At 39.0% G+C, this 12,638-nt stretch overlaps 1 protein-coding gene across 1 annotated transcript in view; it reads left to right on the plus strand.

Annotated features, from left to right (window-relative positions):
- Window positions 1-12,638, plus strand: part of cdh11 (cadherin 11, type 2, OB-cadherin (osteoblast)) — an 82,588-nt gene that overhangs the window by 32,478 nt on the left and 37,472 nt on the right. Inside the window, exon 2 of the mRNA XM_023393502.2 lies at window positions 4,669-4,734. The gene's annotated coding sequence lies outside the window, so the exon portion shown is untranslated. The remainder of the gene's footprint in view (window positions 1-4,668; window positions 4,735-12,638) is intronic.

The following is a 12,638-nucleotide window of genomic DNA, read 5'->3' on the forward strand; positions in this document are numbered from 1 at the left end:
GGAGGAGGAGGAGGAAGAAGAGGGGGAGAGTTAGAGGAGGATGCTTGCCTGAAGATAAAATATATGAAAGGAATTGTGCACCAAAAATAAGTTTACAGAGTGTAGATAAAGAGGAGTCACGTAGTTTATTTTACAGACTGGGGCCAAATTTAGACAGGTCGCACAGATTCCTGACACATTGCATTGCCCATTCGGAAGTGTCCTTTTTTTTTCCTACAATGCTTGTGACTGTGATAGTGGGTGTGAAAATCATGCAAGGAAATTTAAGCAACTGAACAATGTGTGTGTGTGTGTGTGTGTGTGTGTGTGTGTTGATGGCGCACTACATGGTAACACTAAAGCAGTTTGTATACGTTCAAGCACTGAAATGTGCTTGTGTCTATGTGTGTATGCACCTGTGAAGGCATACTGGCTCTTGGGTAATACTGACACAGCCAGGGTCCACCAGTCCCTGCCAGGTAATATAGGCTAGGTGTGTGCATGTGTGTGTGTGTGTGTGTACTTGTATCTTTGTGAGGACATTCTGACTGGTCCTCACAACATTAAAGGGCTGTTTGACGGTTAAGACTTGGTTTTAGGGTTGAGGTTAGAATAAGGTTTAGGTTAGGGTTAGGCATTCAGCCGTGATGATTAAAGGGTTAGGATAAGGGGCTAGGGAATGCAATATGTCAGGGTGTCCTCACAAAGATAGAAGTAAAAGTATGTCCGTGTGTGTGTGTGTGTAGCTACCAGCTGCGCCCACTGTGCTGATCCTCAAAGCCGCTATCAAATTCTGCTTGCATGATTTCACCACAGTCGCACTGAGAGCATCAAACTCATGAACACGTGCTTACAGTTACAAGCCCATATTCACTCTCATATTCATGCATATAATCACTTTCTTGATTAAACACCAATTCAATGACACAAGATATTATGATTACATATATTGGGTGTTTTAGGCTGCTTGCTATCAAATGTATAATTTATGAATTAGATTACACATCACATAGAATTCCAGGAAGCTGCAGTCACCCTTCATTTGTGAAAAGGAGCCACACAAATAAGATTTTCTCATCTGCAAAGGGTCATATTCAGCTATCAGGTGGTGCATATTGAACTGTTGAGATCAATTAGTGCTGGCAAGGAAAAGATTGTTATTTTTCTTCTAGGTGAGTCCTCAATGACAACCGCCACCCTATAACCGTTCATTATTGTCAAGAAGGTCTGCTGAGGCTAAATGTCTCTTAAAGGATGACTTGAGGGGCCTTGGATGTAGTTCGCTATATAAAGGTCCTGTGTTGTAGTGCCCTATGAAGCCAGATATCAGTAGTGAAGAGTCTAACTGTAGGACAGGAAAAAAAACATATCTTCTCCAGTTTTAGTGGTAATGTTGAGATTGCAATTGGCTGCTATCATAAAATAAATCCTAGTATCTTGATTTAGAAACTAGATGAAACATCAGATTTTAATCCGGAAGAGCGTAATGTGCTTGGATAGGGCTCAGATAGAGGACTATAATCAGAATAATTATTCTGGTCTCACTCCAGCTTCAGGCCATTTAGCTAATGACAGACACAAAACTAATGGCTGGATTTCAAGCTGTCTATTTGCATGTGTACATGAAATGTGCGAATATTGTGCATATGCGTGTGTCTACATGTTTGAGCAGGTTGACTTGCCTAGAACATTTGCAGACTAGTCCAAAAAAATCAAAGAAATTCAGATTATTTTCTGCAGTGATGTTTGTATCCTGAAATGACCTTGTTCCTGGCAGCTGCAGGCCATATCATTGTATACCTTTCTTTGATTCTTCTGTCGAACAGAACAGCACTCATACAACAACATATCACAATACAACAGAAATATTCAATTTCTTGCATCATGAAATGAAAGCTGAACACTAAGTGCTGGTGTTTCGCCTCTGGATGCTTGTTGTGAAGTAGAGAGTACAACAAGGCACGGCTATGCAGTGTTTTCAGTGTATGACATTATGATGCACTGAACAGTCTTATTACGGAAGCACACCACAGACAATGTAGTTTATGTTTATTATAGCCAAAACAGCAATCTGTACGCACAGTACTATGATGGAGTAAAGTCATACATCATCAAATATTGCAAATATTTTCTCTCAATTGTTATTCATTGCAGAAACAAAACATTATATCTGCAGGTCCTCCGCATGTTTACCATGAGGAAAACCACTCTTCACACATGAACGCAAATCATCAAAAGAAATCAATACAAAATATTATCACATTTTGGAAGCCTGTGTGCATGCAGTGAAACATGCACGCAACAGAGTTGTTGAAAGTGGCCGAACCAATCAATAGTTCTTTATTCATGCATTGCACATTTCATATGAGAACCAATTTAGACAGTGCTTTATAGTATTGACAGGATTGTCTCAGGGTCCCTTGCAATACCACAACACGGTGAAATCCATTTTCTCTCACATAACAAGCTGTCATTTTCTGGTTGGAATGAGCTCAATCGCCTCTGCATACAAAGCGGGCAGATTTACTGTAGCTGCACAATGATAATAACAATAGCACAATGATGAGTGGTATAATTCCACAGCATCATTGCTAATATCATAGAATAATGATTAGCATTGGGCTTAAAAAAAATAGGCCTAATTTTTTTAATAACATCTGAGGTGTAGTTATGGGTAACGTAGTACGCTGTTGCTATTCTCGACATGTGCTGTGTCAGCACGCATTGCTACAGATACTCTGATAAAAATCCATTTTTTCTTCTTTAACAAGGTGAAAGGAGGCAGTGTTCCCTGCATGCAAATCAGGCCAATCTGCTACATGAATATAATGATAGTATGATGATGATTGGTGTAAAAAAAACTGGAGGGACTGAATAATGATGACTTGTCATAATGCTCTGCTGATGATGAAGATATCTGTGGCATTTTCAGTTGTGCTGAAAACCATGCCAATGTTGATGTTGCTGTAAGTGTCATTGCACTGCCGCTGTCACTCTTCAGACTTCTTCAGCATTGTTCCAATCTCTGGAAAACTTCTTTGCAAATGTGTCTACATACAATTTTCGAGAGAAAATTTTATGAGGTTGAGAGAGGTTGAAAGTAATTAAACCTAACAGATATGTTTTGTCTAAATGTCCTAGATATGGTAGTATTAAAGATATCAAAAATTTTAGTTGTGAAAATGTAAAAAAGGAAAAAAAATCCCATTCTGGTAAAAAATGGGAAAATAAAATAATATATATATATATATAAACAGACATTAAATGTCTTACATAATTCTTTTCCACTAAAAGTACTTGTGCTTTTTAGTTGCTGTAAAAAATAACAGGGAGGTTAATTATTGCAGAGTCTTGGTCCTTCAAGCTGTGGGATCTTTCATTGAACAATTAGGAAGATGTGGATATAAGAAATGTGGTGCCGAAGATAAAGTCAGTTTTTGGCCTTTTGATATTTAGCCATTACAACATTATGAAATATCTCCCTCACAGCATTTTTCCTCTTTTCCTCACTCATGTACCATCACACCCACATAATTGCTAGATGGAAGGGAACACTTATTTTAGAAAATCTCATGTTACTAGACAGCTTTCTTCTGTGTCACCCAGTGAAGGTTTGTGAAAAATCACAAATTTCATTTTCTGAAATTCTCTGCTCCACACTTTCGCAGGGGAGCTGCCCTGTACAGCCACACAGCACCACCACTGTGAGTCGCTCCACTGAGACAGGCCAGGGTTAAGTAGCTTGCTCAAGGGCTTCTCACTAGTAGTTACTGATGGAGGCGAGAGCATGTCCTGTTCATTTTCCTGCCCTGATAACATCTCAGGTGAAATGGGAATGCAATGGTAACACAAAGACAGGGAAAGCAGGTTCTATTATGAATTTCCTCAAAACCCTTCGTGACCAATTCTAATGTTCAATCGTCCTACCTTTGGGCTCTGACCCAGACATTAAAAGAAACATCGCAGTAAGTAGCCTGGTGAATTTAAAACAGTGGCTGGTGAGGTCAACACATGAATTAAAGATCTTTTATTCATATTTTACTTGTTCCAGTCATGCCTAACTACAGTGCAGTTGTTTTGATGTGAGTGAGTGAAATGCAATAAATTTGGGAAGACAGTGAGGGCAATATGAACAGTGACTGAAAATCTCAAATCCCTACAGTATCTCCGCTGGAATGCCAGCAGCCTGCTGCTGCCTTTGTTGATGTAGTTGTTTAGTGGATTGAAAACATTTTTTTAAACTTAATTCATTATCAGAGCTTAAGGAAGAAGATTAAAGGAGTATCTGACAGTGTTACAAGAGGTTTGTTTGTGAAGTTGCTCATGTTTAAATTAGCATAAGAGACTATTTTAAGTAGTTTGATTTATGCTCTCTCAGCTTTCTAGGCATTATATACACACACACACACACACACACACACACACACACTTGTTTTGTTTTGTTTTACTTTTTTTCTTTATGAACATTCTGACCTAAACAAGCTACACATCTGTCCTACTCTCCTGTATAATTACATGCAAACATTATGAGATACACTGTACATTTAATTAAAATATATCTAATTACATCATACACATATCTATAATTACATAAAGTACAGTGTCTTCGAACCCTTTCCTATTCAATAAATGGTGGTTCTTACATGTGATTAATGCAAATTCCCTCTGTCCCCCTCCTCTTTCTTTCAGGCATATCTGTGTCTCTGAGCAGAGGAGAAAACCCTCATCGTATCCGACACCAGTAATGAGCTAAAGGTGCGTTCTGCTTTTTTTTCCTATGGTGCGAATGTGTATGGAATCAAAAGGTCTGTGAATTGGCATTGACACATCAGGCCCCGTTAGGCTGTTTAGCATTCTGTTAAACTTACTCCCTCTCTTTCAGAGAGATACAAAGCAAGTGAGAGTGATGGGTGAAAGCACACTGGTTTTAAAAGCTTTATCTCCATTTCTTTCTTTCTTGCTTTCTTTAAGTAATTTTTCTGTTTTGCCTCCATCTCTTTTAGTAATGATCTCTGTCCTTCATGGTTAATAGAAAACTATTCAGAATTGTTTAGCTTGTATTTGCCTACAGCAGCTTGTTAAAGAGGACTTGTAAAAATGCATATTTAATATGATCTCATGCCTAAAAATGTGGCCTACAATGCATTTGCCCTCTAGGCACATGTTCCCAAAGTCACCGTATCGCGAACCTCACATCTCCCATACTAAGCATTTTTTCCTTTCGCCTGGAAAAAGTTGAATAGATTAAAGGCAGATCTAATCGATCCTGAGTGGGCTTATCAGTGGCTGGCAGGCTGACTAGCCGATTTCAGAACAGCATAGTCTAATCCTTCAACTGCACCCTGGAAAGTGGAAAGACACAAATAGGTAGAAAGACTTACAGACAGTAGGTCAGACAGGAACCACAGCAACAAACTGTAGTGTGTGACAACATGGAAATTTCTTCCAATAAGCCTCATTAAACTGTGCCACAGTAGTCCATCCATTGGTTTGGACAAGATGGGATATTATTAATTTCCCTTGCACATCATTGGTGCACCACTGCTGACTGGGAGCACCCTAAAAGCCTTCCAGTTTCTGAGATGCGACCCAGTCAAATGGCCATAATGATCTGGACTTTGTCTCTCAGGTCTTTACACTTGGCCATTTCTCCATCCAACACACCAACTACTAGAACTGACTGTTTACTTTCTCTAATATATCCAAGACCTTGACATCCGCTGTTGACACAAGATAATCAATGTTATTTGCTTCATCTGTGACTGGTTGTAATGTTCTTGATGTAATATCATGTCTTTTCGCAGGGTTAGGTCAATACATTGGTTTTCTTATGAGGACACAATTTGCCATTGAGTTTCATTCACATCTGATGTGAGAACACTGATGATTAACTTAAATTAATTATGTATTCATCGTGAAATTGGACAGTATGCTGTTTGTATACAGGAAACCGGTAATTTGGTGTGTTGATTATGACAATTTAAGTAGATTTAACGCACGGACATTATCATTACTCTGTCTTCACTCCCATCTATCTACCTATGCATCCATCCATCCGTTTATGTGTCGGAAAAACTTGTGATGAGAATAGCTATAATTTTAGATATAGAATACACTCAAAGTATCAGTAATTGGAGGCTTAAATGTTGTCCTTGAAAAACTCTTATCAGTCAGACATAAATGAAGACTTAAGCTCCATTTGGTTTTGCCTGGATTATGCTTTGTGGCTGCCTATGAAATGTGTCTTGATTGACATCTATTGATTCCTCTGGTAACTTATTATGATTCATGGTTTCAAAGGGTTTAGATGCACTGTGTGCTGATTGGATGTTTAACCTTTTGACCTCCAAACAAGGATCTGAGCATATATCCCATAATAGGAGGCATTCATCCAGATGACCTCCTCTGTCACTGTGACAACTCAGTGACAGGCAAACTCACAAAGAAATTCTGTGTGTGTGTTTATATTTTAGCTTTGTAGAAAAACAGTAAGAAAAGGGAAAAAAATGCTTATCTTAACCAGTCTCAAGTCACATCATCCCTCTCGCTCGCTCTCCCTCTCAAAGTAGTCTCTTCCCTGCTTATGTGGCGGTACATATATGCATGTGGCAGCCCTAGGCTAGCATTATCAGTTATTTGAGTCTATGCCAGTGTCACACACAGAGACAACAGGAGGATATTAGGACTAGCATCCATTCTCTCCCTTCCCTTGTGTTTTTTATTATATGTAGTTTATAAATGACGCCCTATTTCAGTTTACAGGAAGTTCAGCCACAGAGCTATTCCTCAGCCAAAGGCTTAAGGCTTGGTAGACTTAATTTTGTCTGGCGGCAGAATTGCAAACTTTAGCTGCACAGTCATTACTGTAACTTACTGTAGGTCCAGTGAGACACACAACTGTAATCACTCAAAAGTTAGTTCACACTTCTCTCCAGTGTAAGGTAACTTCACATGAAAAGCTCTGCTGCTGCTGCTATGCAACAGTTTGTTTACATGCAGATCATGTATATAGTGCATTTACTTTACTTGCGTGCTGATTTTGCATTTATTAACTACAGCGAGTGTAATGCTTACAGCAGCATTATTGCAGATTAAGTGTAGCTGCAGTATAACGATTCCAAAATGAGATACTGAAGTGAGAATTCCCCTGAAAGCACACTGTGCCTCTGCCGGAGGTTTATGCCAATTCAAATCAACAAGCCAACTCAAAAACCCTGTTTTCTGATCGACTAATGATCTGATCTGTTGTGTATAAGACACTCAAAAAGTGGGTCAGTCAGATCACAATTGCTTCTTTCTGCATTTGTGCTTCATTGCTTGTGCATTTCTGGGTATTCCTGGTCTGGAGCACAGAAGAATTAAACAGTGAATGTGATTTATAAATTCTGGAGCATCATAATTATTGGGTGATTGTGTAGCTACTTAAGAATGAGAAAACATAATTTCAACATGTATAGACTTTGCTGCGATTGTAAATAGATGGGTCCATCATCAAAAGGGGCAAGAAGCTAGATATCAGGAGTCTTTGAAACACTGATCATTTAATGGAAGTTGTTCTTTAAAGGAAACCAGTTTAAAGTTCAAGCTCCATTTAATGTCACACTGGAAGTAAGAACTGATGTCCTTGACCTAAAGAAAAATGTCTGACATTTGCAAAACATTACAAATGTAGATGCAACAGTGAATGTTAACACAACAAGCAGAAAATGCTAAGTGCAGCTGTTTCCTATACAGTATTAACACGTAAAATCAGGGGAGGGTGCAAGACAGTGCTGATAAGCCTTTCTCAAAAGTGTAGACTAGAAAAATGCTGTTAAAACTCATTAACTATCAGGCTCATATAGCTTTAAACATGTGACACTGATGGGTGTCTGGGAGGATAGATAAGGAGCAGGAATTAGGGAGGAGAAGATTCTTTTTCCAGGGATTTACACAAATACACACTGAGTGAGTTTTAATGCCCTCTACCAGTATTGATTACCTACAAGTCTTACTGATTGAAAGCTAGATATAGAAAAGCACACATCAATAAAATACTCTGGAAAAACTGGAGAGAGTTTTAAAGAGAATGCCCTTTCCCACCCACGCACAAATACAAACAGCTACCATGCAATGATTGCAGAGATCCAATGAGTGGCATCAGTGATAGTTTGAGATGCCAAAAAGTGTCAGTAACCCAAAAAAACCTTGCTCAGCTTCAAGGTTCATTCAAGGTTTCTCTTGGATGCTGGTAGCAACATAGCGGGACATAGCAACACCGCCACCTCCCACAAATCTAAAATATTATTCTGACCACCTGCTTTGAGAGAGAGATCTGTTTATAACTCAGTTACAGATTTTACTCCACCCCCATCGATGCTTGTGTATCTGTGGTTGGAGTTGTTTGTCTTGCCATTTAAGAAGAAGAACAAGGCATATAAGTGGAGATAAGTGATGATGATGGCAGATGGATAGATGTATGTATGAAAATGAACACGATAAGGAGCAACATACCGAGCATCTTTGAAACATCAATCCTTTAATGAAACCTTCAAGGACAAGAGCGACTGTTTTCTTGCTGGCTCATGCTGCCATCGCTTCTCTAAGATCATTCGAGGGTGACGAAAGCATGTCACTACAAATGCTGTCTGGGCATTGACAGTGGCTTTGATGCTTTCACCCCTTTCTTTAGATATTTCTTTTGAATCATGTCTGAAATGTAGTGGTTTAAGCTTATAGTGACCTTGCACTCAGCCTTTTGCTATTCTGAATAAGAGTCTCAGCGTAATGCCTAAGAATTAGTGAGGTACTGTATATCTGAAAGTTTGGAGACAGTCTTTCAGCTTTAGATCATTTTCAATTGCACAGAAAATCGAAGGGTTTTTTTCTGGATGGCACACTAAGAGCGATGATGGAACTACTGTGTGAATTGATGCACTTACAAAATGGCATAATTGCAGTCTCATTTCACAAAATATCTACCAATTTGAAAAACCTTCCTCTGACAGCGCTAACACTGGTAATAAATTAAAATTTACAATTGAATGTCATTGACATTTTTCTGCCTTTTTATTCACTACGCACCTTCAGGAATTCAAATGGCTAAAGTGTAACTGGAAAATGTGAACTTCTATACCCAGGAATCCTGAAATGCCAGTAAACACTCAAGTTTACCAGCCCTGCATGTCTGTGGTACATTTGTAGTAAAGCCTTCTTTACACTGAGATCCCACTAGACTGCCATTAAGAAGATCCTCCATTGTGCCGCCTTTGCTTGTTTACACTGAACCAAACAAAGCTGGCATATTTCCACCTCACTGTGTGATTTTAAAGGCGTCAGAAGGATGCCGTTACACAACAGTGCATCTGTGTCTGTCCCACAATGACAGCTAGAGTGATTCGCTGATGTTTGAAATTCTGTTTTCTTTCTCTGTTGAAGTTACATTTTTCAGTTCATGTGGCCAGAGAAGCAGAGATACCTGACGTCAGTTACATTTGAAAAGCAAACTATAAAATCTTATCTAGGGGCAACGGGAGGCTCGTCTCTGCCGTAGCAATATTTTTTGTAAAAATGTGTCAAAGATGTTTGCTTATACTGTAATACGGCTACACAGGTGAGGATGTAATCATCAGACCTTTGGGAACATTGAGGAGACAAATCAGGTAACAATGTTTAATTCAAAAGCTTAGGGGATCTACTGTCAGGAGAAAATGGCATTTCAGAATGGATGGAAATTGCTTTTTGGGGGTAAAAATTATGCAAGATATGGAGTTATCCTCCAATATGAGATTACAGGTTTGGCTTGATCAACCAAGCCTACCGCCACAAAGCCACCTGCACTGGATTTGAAGTAGAAAAACAATAGTCATTGACCCAAATGTGATCCCTTTATAGCTTTGTTTACATAGATAAACCATTACAGATAGATAGACAGATAGATAGATAGATAGATAGATAGATAGATAGATAGATAGATAGATAGATAGATAGATAGATAGATAGATAGATAGATAGATAGATAGATAGATAGATATAGATTTTTTTTCTTTTTCATTTTGAAAGGTCAGATGACACTTTTTTCCTTATCCCTGGATGAAGGCCTTGGATGGATTTCATTTCAATTCTGCTCTGCATTGGCCTTTGTCTGTAGTGTTGTGCGCTGAATTTGTATTCACTGCTCTGTTTCGTCTTGTTCAGTCTCCTTCCTTATTCTGTTCTGTTCTGCATTTCATTGCTCTGTTTTGTTCTGTTCTGCCCCCTTCTATTCTTCTGTCAATACATTTCACTCTGTTGCATATCCACCAATCAAATGTAAATATCCTATAAGCATCATCACACAGCTCACAGCCCTGCTGAGCAAAAAGAAAAAATAAAGAGAGAGAAAGAAAGAGAAAGAATGAGCAGATAAATGTGTTTGTGGTGAGATTACCATGCATCATAAACCCATAAACCCTGCAAGGAATCAGAGGGATGGAGGGGAGAGATGGGGATTCGGGACAGAGGGAATTCAACAAGAGAGGGACATGGAGGGGAAAGAAGAGGAGATGCAAATATGGATGATGGTTAACAGCAACGTTAGAGTAGAAAAACATGAGAGAATGATAGGGAGGAAAGTGAAGATCAGGAAGGAGCAGTGAGAATGTCAAAAGGCAGAGATACTGAAATACAGAGAGATAGAGAGAGAAAAAAACAAATGTAAGCCCCTGAGATTAACTCTCTCATTTCTCTATGGGGAAGAATGGAAAAAAAAGAGGCTTTCTACCTCCTATCCTCTCAGCCTCCCTTTGATATCTCTCTCTCTCGTTCTGTCTCATATTCTAATATCTTTAGTCTCCATTCATCATGTTGGAACAGACTCGCTGAGCTCGCTAAAGCATGAACACACATAGCTAACCTAGCTGGACACAAATCCCTCTCTGTTGCTCTCTTTCTTCCTCTTTTCCCCCCTATTGCTTTGAAATTTCAGTTGATCTATTCATCTCTCTATCAAAATCTTCCATTATTTGTCTTCTCACAATTTCACTTGTCTGTTGTGGACTTAAGGGTGCCATAAATTATTTTTACCTTACTTTTTCTTCTCCATCTGTGGCATTTTGGCAGCTGTGTAAGTGTTGCATGGGGCCAATAATACACAACAGTGCTTATCATTGTTGTGGTCGGTTTAACGAGCTTTGCTAATAAGATGAACAAGCTTCATGCTGACCGGTTAATGGTACATTCACTGTCGCTCCACAGCGTAGTTACTTACAGTTTTCACAGCTTACAATGGAGAAACATTGAAGATTGATTGAATTGCTAATATAATGTGATTTACACATTACAGACAATACACACAATACACACACACACATTTGTGATTGTTTTAAAGGAATTTTGTTGATTCACTTCATTCTTTAACCTTTGGCCTATTACTGTAAAAGTAAGATGGTCCTCTCAACACTATGTAAACACAAACCTTTGAAATATACAGTAACTATTATTAAGTCATTATTGAAGATATTTGCCATGGCTCAAAAGACAGACAGGGTTATTCTCATTTTTCCTCCCCTACTTAAGCTTCTGTCTTAGACTTCAAGAGGACTTTTGAGGACTTTGTGCTCACATTTTTTTTTTTTTTTTTTGGTGTTTCACGATGACCATATGAGATCTAATTTCTGTGTATTTCTTTGACTTATGCGTCAGTGTTTACTATTGTGCAGAGTTAGTGTTTCAGCTTGGTTTGGATCCTCTTGTAAATAAACTTTCTTACATGTGTGAGGACCACAGTAGCTGTCACAGTGCAAAGCTGGATGTGGCTGTTGAAATGGGATAGAAAGTAAACAATTCCACAGCTGTGCTGTGAAACAGGTTTTAAAGTGAATCACAAGCCACTGCAGCAGCATCTCAAGATATCCTCCATACCTCCTGTTAATCATTTCTCTACTCCCTTTTTCCTCAGCCTTCCCTTCACTCCAGTTCTCCAATGTGGCAGCTATACTTTCCATTCCTTCTTCTCTGTCCTTCTTATTATCTATTTTCCTATTTTCCCTTTGGGTAATTTCTTATTTCATTCCTGCTCTAAACTTGAATTTTACTTCTGCATGCTGATGCAGCTGTTCTGCAGGTAACTATGACAAAGTGACTAATTAATATTCTTGCATATGGCTCCATTCATTGACTGGCACTGCTGCAAAACTGGCGCCCCAGCTGTGATTTGAGAGAACCTCATGCCTTGAATATAAAGTCATCTGCCTGTCCTTATGATCAGTCCTCTAAGGCTGCTTTCTCTGTCACCAGTCTATAACCAGCATTGGACACAAAGAAATACAAACTGGCCAAAGCAAGAAGAATCACATTCTCTGTTGTTGCATTTTTGAGTACACCTAAGATTCGGCCACAATGTACTCGTGGCGACCTCACAGACTTTAATGCAGTAGTATAAATCCTTCTTTATGTTTGCTTTATAGCCTCATTCTTCTTTTCTTTTTTTTTCTTGTGGTTATGTGGCCTCTCTCATTCTCCCTCTCTCCTAACTTCCTTCATTTCTTTGTGGTCGTCTGTCCCTGCTCCCTGAGCCTTTAAGAATCTGAAGTATTTTATTTTTCCTTTAGCCTCAAATCAATTCCAGACGCCACCGTTTCCTGCCCCCCCACCTCTCTCTTTCTCTACCTCCCTTAGGGGCTATAGACCAAACCCCCCCC

Source organism: Seriola lalandi, unplaced genomic scaffold, assembly GCF_002814215.2.
Source record: "Seriola lalandi dorsalis isolate HSWRI2012SDOR001 ecotype SW California unplaced genomic scaffold, Sedor1 jcf7180002054937, whole genome shotgun sequence".
Lineage (NCBI taxonomy): Eukaryota > Metazoa > Chordata > Actinopteri > Carangiformes > Carangidae > Seriola > Seriola lalandi.